The sequence below is a fragment of the Schistocerca americana genome, chromosome 10 (assembly GCF_021461395.2).
Source record: "Schistocerca americana isolate TAMUIC-IGC-003095 chromosome 10, iqSchAmer2.1, whole genome shotgun sequence".
NCBI lineage: Eukaryota > Metazoa > Arthropoda > Insecta > Orthoptera > Acrididae > Schistocerca > Schistocerca americana.
The window spans coordinates 30091810-30104950 of NC_060128.1; positions in this window are offsets into that span (position 1 = coordinate 30091810).

Genomic DNA, 13141 nt, shown 5'->3' on the forward strand with positions numbered 1-13141 from the left:
AATTCAGATGCAATTTCTGTGTTTCATCGTCAATAAGAAGGTCCAAGGGATACAATAAACATATAGTGAAGCATAGGAATCTAAAACTGGTCTCACAGGAAATGTTCATAACATAGTCAGAAAGAAGAATCAGTCTTCTTGTACTTAAGTCGGCATTGTGCCTTTTGTATTTAATTCCGATGCAATTTCTGTGTTTCATCGTCAATAAGAAGGTCCAAGGGATACAGTAAACCTGAAGTGAAGCATTGGAATCTATAATTAGTGTCACAGGAATGGTTAAAACATAGACAGTAGGAAGAGTCAGTCTTCTTGTACTTAAGTAGCCATTGTGCCTTTTGTATTTAATTCCGATGCAATTACTGTGTTTCATCGTCAATAAGAAGGTCCAAGGTATACAGTAAAGATATAGTGAAGCATCGGAATCTAAAACTGGTCTCATAGGAAATGTTCACAACATAGTCAGTAAGAAAAGTCAGTCTTCTTGTACTTAAGTCGGCATTGTTCCTTTTGTATTTAATGCCGATGCAATTTCTGTGTTTTATCGTGAATAACAAGGTCAGAGGGATACAGTAAACCTGAAGTGATGCATCGGAATCTATAACTAGTGTCACAGGAATGGTTCAAAGCATAGACAGTAGGATGAGTCAGTATTCTTGTACTTATGTCGGCATAGTGCCTTTTGTATTTAATTGCGATGCAATTTCTGTGTTTCATCGTCAATAATAAGGTCCAAGGGATACAGTAAACCTGAAGTGAAGCATCGGAATCTATAACTAGTGTCACAGGAATGGTTCAAAGCATAGACTGTAAGAAGAGTCAGTCTTATTGTACTTAAGTCGGCATTGTGCCTTTTCTATTTAATTCCGATGCAATTTCTGTGTTTCATCGTCAATGAGAAGTTCAGAGGGATACAGTAAACCTGAAGTGAAGCATTGGAATCTATAACTAGTGCCACAGAAATGGTTCAAAACATAGACAATAGGAAGAGTCAGTCTTCTTGTACTTAAGTCGGCAATGTGCCTTTCCTATTTAATTCCGATGCAATTTCTGCGTTTCGTCGTCATCAAAAAGGTCCGAGGGATGCAGTAAACCTGAAGTGAAGCATCGGAATCTCTAACTAGTGTCACAGGAATTGTTCAGAACATAGACTGTAAGAAGAGTAAGTCCTCTTGTACTTAAGTCGGCATTGTGCCGTTTGTATTTAATTCCGATGCAATTTCTGTGTTTCGTCGTCAATAAGAAGGTCCAAGGGATACAGTGAACCTGAAGTGAAGCATCGGAATCTAAAACTAGTGTCACAGGAAAGGTTCAAAACATAGACAGTAGGAGGAGTAAGTCTTCTTGCACTTAAGTCGGCATTGTGCGTTTTCTATTTAATTCCGATGCAATTTCTGTGTTTCGCCGTGAATAAGAAGGTCCAAGGGATACAGTAAACCTGAAGTGAAGTATCGGAATCTACAACTAGTGTCACAGGAAATGTTCAAAACATAGACAGTAAGAAGAGTCAGATTTCTTCTACTTAAGTCGGCATTGTGCCTTTTGTATTTAATTCCGATGCAATTTCTGTGTCTCATCGTCAATAAGAAGGTCAGAGGGATACAGTAAACCTGAAGTGAAGTATCGGAATCTACAACTAGTGTCACAGGAAATGTTCAAAACATAGACAGTAAGAAGAGTCAGACTTCTTCTACTTAAGTCGGCATTGTGCCTTTTGTATTTAATTCCGATGCAATTTCTGTGTCTCATGATCAATAAGAAGGTCAGAGGGATACAGTAAACCTGAAGTGAAGCATCGGAATCTATAACTAGTGTCACAGGAATGGTCAAAACCTAGACAGTAGGAAGAGTCAGTCTTCTTGTACTTAAATCGGCATTGTGCCTTTTGTACTTAATTCCGATGGAATTTCTGTGTTTCATCGTCAATAAGAAGTCCCAAGGGATACACTAAACATATAGTAAAGCATCGGAATCTAAAACTGGTCTCACAGGATATGTTCAAATCATAGTCAGTAAGAAGAGTCAGTCCTCTTATACTTAAGTCGGCATTGTGCCTTTTCTATTTAATTCCGATGCAATTTCTGTGTTTCGTCGTCAATAAGAAGGTCCAAAGGATACAGTAAACCTGAAGTGAAGCCTCGGAATCTAAAACCGGTCTCACAGGAAAGGTTCAAAACGTAGAGAGTAAGAAGAGCCAGTCATCTTGTACTTAAGTCGGCATTGTGCCTTTTGTATTTAATTCCGATGCAAATTATGTATTTCATCGTCAATAAGAAGGTCCAAGGGATACAGTAAACCTGAAGTGAAGCATTTGAATCTATAACTAGTGACACAGGAATGGTTCATAACATAGACAGTAAGAAGAGTCAGTCTTCTTGTACTTAAGTCGGCATTGTGCCTTTTGTATTTAATTCCAATGCAATTTCTGTGTTTAATCGTCAATAAGAGTGTCAGAGGGATACAGTAAACCTGAAGTGAAGCATCGGAATCTATAACTAGTGTCACAGGAATGGTTCAAATCATAGACAGTTGGAAGAGTCAGTCTTCATGTACTTAAGTCGGCATTGTGCCTTTCCTATTTTATTCCGATGCAATTTCTGTGTTTCGTCGTCAATAAGAAGGTCCAAGGGATACAGTAAATCTGAAGTTAAGCATCGGAATCTATAACTAGTGTTACAGGAATGGTTCAACACATAGATTGTAAGAATAGTCAGTCTTCCTGTACTTAAACCTGCATTGTGACTTTTCTATTTAATTCCGATGCAATTTCTGTGTTTTTTCGTCAATAAGAAGGTCAGAGGGATACAGTAAACCTGAAGTGAAGCATCGGAATCTGTAACTAGAGTCACAGGAATGGTTCAAAACATAGACAGTAGGAAGAGTCAGTCTTCTTGTACTTAAGTCGGCATTATGCTTTTTCTATTTAATTCCAATGCAATTTCTGTGCTTCGTCTTCAATAAGAAGGTCAGAGGGATACAGTAAACCTGAAGTGAAGCATCAGAATCTATAACTAGTGTCACAGGAATGGTTCAAAGCATACACAGCAAGAAAAGTCAATCTTCTTGTACTTAAGTCGGCATTGTGCCCTTTGTATTTAATTCCGATTCAAATTTCTGTGTTTCATCGTCAATAAGAAGGTCCAAGAGATACAGTAAACCTGAAGTAATGCATCGGAATCTATAACTAGTGTCACAGGAATGGTACAAATCATAGACAGTAGGAAGAGTCAGTCTTCTTGTACTTAAGTCGGCATTGTGCCTTTTGTATTTAATTCCGATGCAATTTCTGTGTTTCATCGTCAATAAGAAGGTCCAAGGGATTCACTAAACATATAGTGAAGCATCGGAATCTAAAACTGGTATCACAGGATATGTTCAAATCATAGTCAGTAAGAAGGGTCAGTCTTCTTATACTTAAGTGGGCATTGTGCCTTTTCTATTTAATTCCGATGCAGTTTCTGTGTTTCGTCGTCAATAAGAAGGTCCAAAGGATACAGTAAACCTGAAGTGAAGCCTCGGAATCTAAAACCAGTCTCACAGGAAAGGTTCAAAACGTAGAGAGTAAGAAGAGCCAGTCATCTTGTATTTGAGTCGGCATTGTGCCTTTTGTATTTAATTCCTTTGCAATTTCTGTGTTTCATCGTCAATAAAATCGTCCAAGGGATACACTAAACATATAGTGAAGCATCGGAATCTAAAACTGGTCTCACAGGAAACGTTCAAATCATAGACAGTAAGAAGGGTCAGTCTTCTTGTACTTAAGTCGGCATTGTGCCTATTGTATTAAAATCCGATGCAATTTCTGTGTTTCATCGTCAATAAGAAGGTCCAAGGGATACAGTAAACCTGAAGTGATGCATCGGAATCTATAACTAGTGTCACATGAATGGTTCAAAACATAGACAGTAATAAGAGTCAGACTTCTTGTACTTAACTCGGCGTTGTGCCTTTTCTATTTAATTCCGATGCAATTTCTGTGTTTCGTCGTCAATAAGAAGGTCCAAGGGATACAGTAAACCTGAAGTGAAGCCTCGGAATCTAAAACCGGTCTCACAGGAAAGGTTCAAAACGTGGAGATTAGGAAGAGCCAGTCATCTAGTATTTGAGTCGGCATTGTGCCTTTTGTGTTTAATTCCGATGCAATTTCGGTGACTCATCGTCAATAAGAAATTCAGGGGGATACAGTTAACCTGAAGTGAAGCATCGGAATCTATAACTAGTGTCACAGGAATGGTTCAAAACATAGACTGTAAGATGAGTCAGTCTTCTTGTACTTAAGTCGGCATTGCGCCTTTTGAATTGAATTCCGATGCAATTACTGTGTTTCAGCGTCAATAAGAAGGTCACAGGGATATGGTAAATTAGAAGTGAAGTTTCGGAATCTATAACTAGTGTTACAGGAATGGTTCAAAACATAGACAGTAAGAACACTCAGTCTTCTTGTACTTAAGTCGGCATTGTGCCTTATATATTTAATTCCGATGCAATTTGTGTGTTTCGTCGTCAATAAGAATGTCAGAGGGATACAGTAAAAATGAAGTGAAGCATCGGAATCTATAACTAGTGTCACAGGAATGGTTCAAAACATACACAGCAAGAGCAGTCAGCCTTCTTGTACTTAAGTCGGCATTGTGCCTTATGTATTTTTTTCCGATGCAATTTCTGTGTTTCATCGTCAATAAGAAGGTCCAAGGGATACAGTAAACCTGAAGTGATGCATCGGAATCTAAAACTAGTGTCACAGGAATGGTTCAAAACATAGACAGTAGGAAGAGTCAGTCTTCTTGTACTTAAGTCGGCATTGTACCTTTTGTTTTTAATTCCGATGCAATTTCTGTGTTTCATCGTCAATAAGAAGGTCCAAGGGATACAGTAAACCTGAAATGATGCATCGGAATCTAAAACTTGTGTCACAGGAATGGTTCAAAATATAGACAGTGGGAAGAGTCAGTCTTCTTGTACTTAAGTCGGCATTGTGCCTTTTCTATTTAATTCCGATGCAAATTCTGTGTTTCCACGTCAATAAGAAGCTCAGAGCGATACTGTAAACCTACAGTGAAGCATCGGAATCTATAACTAGTGATACAGGAATGGTTCAAAGCATAGACGTTAAGAAGAGACAGTCTTCATGCACTAAAATAGGCATTGTGCCTTTTCTATTTAATTCCGATGCAATTTCTGTGTTTCATCGTCAATAAGAGTGTCAGAGGGATACAGTAAACCTGAAGTGAAGCATCGGAATCTATAACTAGTGTCACAGGAATGTTTCAATACATAGACACTAGGGTGAGTCAGTCTTCTTGTACTTAAGTCGGCATTGTGCCTTTTCTATCTAATTCCGATGCAATTTCTGTGTTTCGTCGTCAATAAGAAGGTCCAAGGGGTACAGTAAACCTGAAGTGAAGTATCGCAATCTATAACTAGTGTCACAGGAAATGTTCAAAACATAGACAGTAAGAAGAGTCAGTCTTCTTCTACTTAAGTCGGCATTGTGCCTTTTGTACTTAATTCCGATGCAATTTCTGTGCTTCATCGTCAATAAGAAGGTCAGAGGGATACAGTAAACCTGAAGTGAAGCATCAGAATCTATAACTAGTGTCACAGGAATGGTTCAAAACATAGACACTAGGGTGAGTCAGTCTTCTTGTACTTAAGTCGGCATTGTGCCTTTTATATTTAATTCGGATGCAATTTCTGTGTTTCGTCGTCAATAAGAAGGTCCAAGGGATACAGTAAACCTGAAGTGAAGCATCGGAATCTATAACTAGTGTCACAGGAAAGGTTCAAAACATAGACAGTAAGAAGAGTCAGTCTTCTTCTACTTAAGTCGGCATTGTACCTTTTGTACTTAATTCCGATGCAATTTCTGTGTTTCATCGTCAATAAGAAGGTCAGAGGGATACAGTAAACCTGAAGCGAAGCATCGGAATCTATAACTAGTGTCTAGGAATGGTTCAAAGCATAGACAGTAGGAAGAGTCAGTCTTCTTGTACTTAAGTCGGCATTGTGCCTTTTCTATTTAATTCCGATGCAATTTCTGTATTTTGTCGTCAATAGGAATGTCAGAGGGATACAGTAAACCTGAAGAGAAGCATCGGGATCTATAACTAGTGTCACAAGAATGGTTCAAAACATACACAGCAAGAATAGTCAGTCTTCTTGTACTTAAGTCTGCATTGTGCCTTTTCTATTTAATTCCGATGCAATTTCTGTGTTTCATCGTCAATAAGAAGGTCCAAGGGATACAGTAAACCAGAAGTGATGCATCGGAATCTGTAACTAGTGTCACCGTAATGGTTCAAAACATAGACAATAGGAAGAGTCAGTCTTCTTGTACTTAAGGCGGCATTGCGCATTTTGCATTTATTTCCGTTGCAATTTCTGTGTTTCGTCGTCAATAAGAAGGTCCAAGGGATACAGTAAATCTGAAGTTAAGCATCGGAATCTATAACTAGTGTTACAGGAATGGTTCAACACATAGATTGTAAGAATAGTCAGTCTTCCTGTACTTAAATCTGCATTGTGACTTTTCTATTTAATTCCGATGCAATTTCTGTGTTTCATCGTCAATAAGAATGTCAGAGGGATACAGTAAACCTGAAGTGAAGCATCGTAATCTATAACTAGTGTTACAGGAATGGTTTAAAACTTAGACTCTAGGGAGAGTCAGTCCTCTTGTACTTAAGTCGGCATTGTGCATTTTCCATTTTATTCCGATGCAATTTCTGTATATCGTCGTCAATAAGAAGGTCCAAGGGATACAGTAAACCTGAAGTGAAGCATCGGAATCTATAACTAGTGTCACAGGAATGGTTCAAAGCATACACAGCAAGAAAAGTCAATGTTCTTGTACTTAAGTCGGCATTGTGCCTTTTGTATTTAATTCCGATTCAAATTTCTGTGTTTCATCGTCAATAAGAAGGTCCAAGGGATACAGTAAACCTGAAGTAATGCATCGGAATCTATAACTAGTGTCACAGGAATGGTACAAATCATAGACAGTAGGAAGAGTCAGTCTTCTTGTACTTAAGTCGGCATTGTACCTTTTGTATTTAATTCCGATGCAATTTCTGTGTTTCATCGTCAATAAGAAGGTCCAAGGGATTCACTAAACATATAGTGAAGCATCGGAATCTAAAACTGGTATCACAGGATATGTTCAAATCATAGTCAGTAAGAAGGGTCAGTCTTCTTATACTTAAGTGGGCATTGTGCCTTTTCTATTTAATTCCGATGCAATTTCTGTGTTTCGTCGTCAATAAGAAGGTCCAAAGGATACAGTAAACCTGAAGTGAAGCCTCGGAATCTAAAACCGGTCTCACAGGAAAGGTTCAATACGTAGAGAGTAAGAAGAGCCAGTCATCTTGTATTTGAGTCGGCATTGTGCCTTTTGTATTTAATTCCGATGCAATTTCTGTGTTTCATCGTCAATAAAAACGTCCAAGGGATACACTAAACATATAGTGAAGCATCGGAATCTAAAACTGGTCTCACAGGAAACGTTCAAATCATAGACAGTAAGAAGAATCAGTCATCTTGTACTTAAGTCGGCATTGTGCCTATTGTATTAAAATCCGATGCCATTTCTGTGTTTCATCGTCTATAAGAAGGTCCAAGGGATACAGTAAACCTGAAGTGATGCATCGGAATCTATAACTAGTGTCACATGAATGGTTCAAAACATAGACAGTAATAAGAGTCAGACTTCTTGTACTTAACTCGGCGTTGTGCCTTTTCTATTTATTTCCGATGCAATTTCTGTGTTTCGTCGTCAATAAGAAGGTCCAAGGGATACAGTAAACCTGAAGTGAAGCCTCGGAATCTAAAACCGGTCTCACAGGAAAGGTTCAAAACGTAGAGATTAGGAAGAGCCAGTCATCTTGTATTTGAGTCGGCATTGTGCCTTTTGTGTTTAATTCCGATGCAATTTCGGTGACTCATCGTCAATAAGAAATTCAGGGGGATACAGTTAACCTGAAGTGAAGCATCGGAATCTATAACTAGTGTTACAGGAATGGTTCAAAACATAGACAGTAAGAACACTCAGTCTTCTTGTACTTAAGTCGGCATTGTGCCTTATATATTTAATTCCGATGCAATTTGTGTGTTTCGTCGTCAATAAGAATGTCAGAGGGATACAGTAAAAATGAAGTGAAGCATCGGAATCTATAACTAGTGTCACAGGAATGGTTCAAAACATACACAGCAAGAGCAGTCAGCCTTCTTGTACTTAAGTCGGCATTGTGCCTTATGTATTTTTTTCCGATGCAATTTCTGTGTTTCTTCGTCAATAAGAAGGTCCAAGGAATACAGTAAACCTGAAGTGATGCATCGGAATCTAAAACTAGTGTCACAGGAATGGTTCAAAACATAGACAGTAGGAAGAGTCAGTCTTCTTGTACTTAAGTCGGCATTGTACCTTTTGTATTTAATTCCGATGCAATTTCTGTGTTTCATCGTCAATAAGAAGGTCCAAGAGATACAGTAAACCTGAAATGATGCATCGGAATCTAAAACTTGTGTCGCAGGAATGGTTCAAAACATAGACAGTAGGAAGAGTCAGTCTTCTTGTACTTAAGTCGGCATTGTGCCTTTTCTATTTAATTCCGATGCAAATTCTGTGTTTCCTCGTCAATAAGAAGCTCAGAGCGATACTGTAAACCTAAAGTGAAGCATCGGAATCTATAACTAGTGATACAGGAATGGTTCAAAGCATAGACGTTAAGAAGAGACAGTCTTCATGCACTAAAATTGGCATTGTGCCTTTTCTATTTAATTCCGATGCAATTTCTGTGTTTCATCGTCAATAAGAGTGTCAGAGGGATACAGTAAACCTGAAGTGAAGCATCGGAATCTATAACTAGTGTCACAGGAATGGTTCAATACATAGACACTAGGGTGAGTCAGTCTTCATGTACTTAAGTCGGCATTGTGCCTTTTCTATCTAATTCCGATGCAATTTCTGTGTTTCGTCGTCAATAAGAAGGTCCAAGGGGTACAGTAAACCTGAGGTGAAGTATCGCAATCTATAACTAGTGTCACAGGAAATGTTCAAAACATAGACAGTAAGAAGAGTCAGTCTTCTACTACTTAAGTCGGCATTGTGCCTTTTGTACTTAATTCCGATGCAATTTCTGTGTTTCATCGTCAATAAGAAGGTCAGAGGGATACAGTAAACCTGAAGTGAAGCATCGGAATCTATAACTAGTGTCACAGGAATGGTTCAAAACATAGACACTAGGGTGAGTCAGTCTTCTTGTACTTAAGTCGGCATTGTGCCTTTTATATTTAATTCGGATGCAATTTCTGTGTTTCGTCGTCAATAAGAAGGTCCAAGGGATACAGTAAACCTGAAGTGAAGCATCGGAATCTATAACTAGTGTCACAGGAAAGGTTCAAAACATAGACAGTAAGAAGAGTCAGTCTTCTTCTACTTAAGTCGGCATTGTACCTTTTGTACTTAATTCCGATGCAATTTCTGTGTTTCATCGTCAATAAGAAGGTCAGAGGGATACAGTAAACCTGAAGCGAAGCATCGGAATCTATAACTAGTGTCTAGGAATGGTTCAAAGCATAGACAGTAGGAAGAGTCAGTCTTCTTGTACTTAAGTCGGCATTGTGCCTTTTCTATTTAATTCCGATGCAATTTCTGTATTTTGTCGTCAATAGGAATGTCAGAGGGATACAGTAAACCTGAAGAGAAGCATCGGAATCTATAACTAGTGTCACAAGAATGGTTCAAAACATACACAGCAAGAAGAGTCAGTCTTCTTGTACTTAAGTCTGCATTGTGCCTTTTCTATTTAATTCCGATGCAATTTCTGTGTTTCATCGTCAATAAGAAGGCCCAAGGGATACAGTAAACCAGAAGTGATGCATCGGAATCTATAACTAGTGCCACCGTAATGGTTCAAAACATAGACAATAGGAAGAGTCAGTCTTCTTGTACTTAAGGCGGCATTGCGCATTTTGCATTTATTTCCGATGCAATTTCTGTGTTTCATCGTCAATAAGAAGGTCCAAGGGATACAGTACACCTGAAGTGCAGCACCGGTATCTATAACTAGTGTCACAGGAATGGTTCAAAACATAGACAGTAAGAAGAGTCAGTCTTCTTGCACTTAAGTCGCATTGTGCCTTTTGTATTTAATTCCGATGCAATTTCTGTGTTTCATCATCAATAAGAATGTCCAAGGAATACAGTAAACTTATAGTGAAGCATCGGAATCTAAAACTGGTCTCACAGGAAGTGTTCAAATCATAGTCAGTAAGAATAGTCAGTCTTCTTGTACTTAAGTCGGCATTGTGACTTTTGTATTTAATTCCGATGCAATTTCTGTGTTTCGTCGTCAATAAGAAGGTCCAAGGGATACAGTTAACCTGAAGTGAAGCATCGGAATCAAAAACCGGTCTCACAGGAATTGTTCAAAACATAGAGTGTAAGAAGAGCCAGTCATCATGTATTTGAGTCGACATTGTGCCTTTTGTATTTAATCCCGATGCAATTTCTGTGTTTCATCGTCAATGAGAAGGTCAGAGGGATACAGTAAACCTGAAGTGAAGCATCGGATTCTATAAGTAGTGTCACAGGAATGGTTCAAAGCATAGACAGTAAGAAGAGTTAGTCTTCTTGTACTTAAGTCGGCATTGTGCCTTTTGTATTTAATTCCGATGCAATTTCTGTGTTTCATCGTCGGCAAGAAGGTCCAAGGAATACAGTAAAACTGAAGTGAAGCATCCTAATCTTTACCTAGTGTCACAGGAATGGTTCATAACATAGACAGTAAGAAGAGTCAGTCTTCTTCTACTTAAGTCGGCATTGTGCCTTTTGTACTTAATTCCGATGCAATTTCTGTGTTTCATCGTCAATAAGAAGGTCAGAGGGATACAGTAAAACTGACGTGAAGCATCGGAATCTATAACTATTGTCAAGGAATGGTTCAAAGCATAGACAGTAGGAAGAGTCAGTCTTCTTGTACTTAAGTCGGCATTGTGCCTTTTCTATTTAATTCTGATGCAATTTCTGTATTTTTTCGTCAATAGGATAGTCAGAGGGATACAGTAACCTGAAGTAAAGCATCGGAATCTATAACTAGTGTCTCAGGAATGGTTCAAAACGTACACAGCACGAAGAGTCAGTCTTCTTGTACTTAAGTCGGCATTGTGCCTTTTGTATTTAATTCCGATGCAATTTCTGTGTTTCATCGTCATTAAGAAAGTCCAAGGGATTCAGTAAACCGGAAGTGATGCAACGGAATCTATAACTAGTGTCACAGGAATGGTTCAAATCATAGACATTAAGAAGAGTCAGTCTTCTTGCACTTATGTCGGCATTGTGCCTTTTCTATTTAATTCCGATGCAATTTCTGTGTTTCATCGTCGATAAGACGGTCCAAGGGATAAAGTAAACCTGAAGTGAAGCATCGGAATCTATAACTAGTGTCACAGGAATGGTTCAAATCATAGACAGTTGGAAGAGTCAGTCTTCTTGTACTTAAGTCGGCATTGTGCTTTTTCTATTTTATTCCGATGCAATTTCTGTGTTTCGCCGTCAATACGAAGGTCCAAGGGATACAGTAAACCTGAAGTGAAGCATCGGGATCTATAACTAGTGTTACAGAAATGGTTCAACACATAGACTGTAAGAAGAGTCAGTCTTCCTGTACTTAAGTTGGCATTGTGCCTTTTCTATTTAATTCCGATGCAATTTCTGTATTTCATCGTCAATAAGAATGTCAGAGGGATACAGTAAACCTGAAGTGAAGCATCGGAATCTATAACTAGTGTCACAGGAATGGTTTAAATCTTAGACACTAGGGAGAGTCAGTCTGCTTGTACTTAAGTCGGCATTGTGCATTTTCTATTTTATTCCCATGCAATTTCTGTATTTCGTCGTCAATAAGAAGGTCCAAGGGATAAAGTAAACCTGAAGTGAAGCATCGCAATCCATAACTAGTGTCACAGAAAAGGTTCAAAACATAGACAGTAAGAAGAGTCAGTCTTCTTGTACTTAAGTCGGCATTGCCCATTTTGCTTTTAATTCCGATGCAATTTCTGTGTTTCTTCGTCAATAAGAAGGTCCCAGGGATACAGTAAAGCTGAAGTGAAGCATCGGAAACTATAACTAGAGTCACAAGAATGGTTCAAATCATAGACAGTAGGAAGAGTCAGTCTTCTTGTACTTAAGTCGGCATTGTGCTTTTTCTATTTAATTCCGATGCAATTTCTGTGTTTCATCGTCACTAAGAAGATCCAAGGGATACAGTAAACCTGAAATGAAGCATCGGAATTTATAACTAGTGTCACAGGAATGGTTCAAAGCATACACAGCAAGAAGAGTCAGTCTTCTTGTACTTAAGTCGGCACTGTGCCTTTTGTATTTAATTCCGATGCAATTTCTGTGTTTAATCGTCAATAAGAAGGTCCAAGGGATACACTAAACATATAGTGAAGCACCGGAATCTAAAACTGGTCTCACAGGAAATGTTCAAATCATAGACAGTAAGGAGAGTCAGTCTTCTTGTACTTAAGTCGGCATTGCACCTTTTGTAATTAATTCCGATGCAATTTCTGTGTTTCATCGTCAATAACAAGGTCCAAGGGATACAGTAAACCTGAAGTGAATCATCGGAATCTATAACTAGTATCACAGGAATGGTTCAAAACATAGACAGTAAGAAGAGTCAGTCTTCTTGTACTTAAGTCGGAATTGCGCTTTTGAATTTAATTCCGAAGCAATTACTGTGTTTCATCGTCAATAAGAAGGTCAGAGGCATACAGTAAACCGGAAGTGAAGCATCGGAATCTATAACTAGTGTCACAGGAATGGTTCAAAACATAGACACTAGGAAGAGTCAGTCTTCTTGTACTTAAGTCGGCATTGTGCCTTTTCTATTTCATTCCGGTGCAATTTCTGTGTTTCGTAGTCAATAAGAATGTCCAAGGGATACAGTAAACCTGAAGTGAAGCATCGGAATCTATAACTAGTGTCAGAGAAAAGGTTCAAAGCATAGACACTAAGAAGAGTCTGTCTTCTTGTACTTAAGTCGGCATTGTGCCGTTGGTATTTAATTCCGATGCAATATCTGTGTTTCATCGTCAATAAGAAGGTCAGAGGCATACAGTAAACCTGAAGTGAAGCATC